The 1,844-nt window shown below is 47.0% G+C and overlaps 1 non-coding gene across 1 annotated transcript; it reads left to right on the top strand.

Moving 5' to 3' along the window:
* Positions 1-1,619: 1,619 nt before the first annotated feature.
* LOC147612530 (small nucleolar RNA U3) lies at positions 1,620-1,844 on the top strand. The gene has a single exon (XR_015263581.1). It is a non-coding gene; the product is annotated as a small nucleolar RNA U3 (small nucleolar RNA).

Below are 1,844 nucleotides of genomic sequence, written 5' to 3'. Positions count from 1 at the left end.
GCTGACTCCCACCTGACTCAGAACTCTCCACTCTTGTTTCCTCTAACACTTTTACAAACCCCTAGACACCTAAGAATCAACCATGATCTAGCCTTGCAACTCCTAATCTGACAGCACCTCACTCCCTCTAACTCTGTTAAATACTCTCTAGCATTAAAACTATGTGATTGGCCCTCACAGACCTCTGACTATCAGACCTGACTCAAAATAGCTTCCTCTCAACCCAGAAAGACTAGTTTGACCCTTCAAGTGACTGACCCTGATGTTTAGCTGACCCTACAACCACCTCTGCAGGTTTTCTTCTTCAAACAGAAACCAACAGTTGAGCGAAACCCTGGGTAGCACCAAGTTCTAAGAGAGGTGCAAACATAGATCCCTGGGCTTACCTGTGCAACCTAGCTGTCTTTCTCACTCTTTACAAGGTGGGATTAAAAGATGCAACCCTCCTAGAGCGAGGAAAGAAAAGTTAACAAAATCATCATCACGCTCAAGAATCTTGCATCAACAAATCACACCAAAACAGGTATAAAGCAAGATAAGGGAAAAGCTAAGATAGAGCACACACGGACTAAAGAAGAGCAAGAGCAAGAGCAGCTTCAGAAGCAAATCCAAGAACTACCCTCTTCTTCTCAGCCTTTGCATGATGGAATCCCAACTTCCCTATAATTCGATGAAGTCTCTGATGATGAGCACAGTAGTGTGAAGATTGTCCCAGCACAAGATGGCTTAAAAACCAACAACGTCTCATTCTTAATCTAGGTGGAAGCCAAGCTCATCAAAATGATGCAGAGCCCCTCAACTCGAGTAACAAAATGCATCCATTACGGGCACTTGGTGTGCAGACACTTACCATTGTAGGTAATCCAAAAATCTTTACAAGGTGGGACTCGTGATTTTCCCAAGTTTCCTAACATCTGGAGGCCTTTAGAAACGAGTCCTAATGGGAAGGGAGGGATTGCGATTATTTTGCAAGAAGGCGAATGTGAAAAGCCTCCCAAGGCTTACAAAAACCCTACCACCTATGTGGCCCTAGTGCATCCTTGATTTACCTATGTGGGTGGAGGACGAGAAAGGGTGGTGCATGAGAGGTAAAAGTCACATGATATTGGAGCGTTCTAGTGGACTGCACAAACAATAACTCCCCATATCCCAAAGAGCATAAACCACAGCCCATGTACAAAACGGTGAAGGGCCTCCCACTACGGTCGTGCGCGAACGCTCCATGGATCCATGCTATACCTAGAACGATGATTGTGTAGATGTTGGGAAGCATAAGGCTTTGAAAGGGGTCTAAGGGCTCACATGGAGGCCGTAGAATATTATGGTCGATAGCATGGTACATAGATTATAACACATCGTGATTTGATCTCACCACCACACGCAGTCATCAGTGATAGCAATGTCATGATATGCTCGAGCTCGCCATTAATGTTGCATATGAGAGGAGGAGGAGGAGGAGGTGTGGTGCGCGAGGAAATTGGTTGTATTTGAAGCCCTAGCCTATGACACGCAATTTAATCATCATAAGGTGCGGAGATAGAGGGGTGAAAAACCCACATAGCAAGATTGCCAGCTTAAGCGTTACCTTTATGGGCTCGACGGGGGACTACTCATCTAGCACAACTATACTTGAACAGGATCTGTTCTATAGTCCGTACATCTTGCCTGAGCATTCTTGCTCTGACAAGTCGCACAGCCCGGAAGACGAAAGGAGGCTCAGCCGCCAGAACGTGAATAACTTGCCAGGGCTGCTGGGTGTCCCCGCCCTCCGCCCTGCGCCTTGATGACCGTCCCGCCGTGCTCATTCCGCCGGTGGTGAAGGCTGCTGAGCGATCTGACGGGTG

This window comes from Cibotium barometz, chromosome 45 (assembly GCF_041138505.1).
Source record: "Cibotium barometz isolate CiBa-2024 chromosome 45, ASM4113850v1, whole genome shotgun sequence".
Lineage (NCBI taxonomy): Eukaryota > Viridiplantae > Streptophyta > Polypodiopsida > Cyatheales > Cibotiaceae > Cibotium > Cibotium barometz.
Note: the sequence above shows the minus strand (reverse complement) of the source record. Positions and strands in the feature narration are given on the sequence as shown.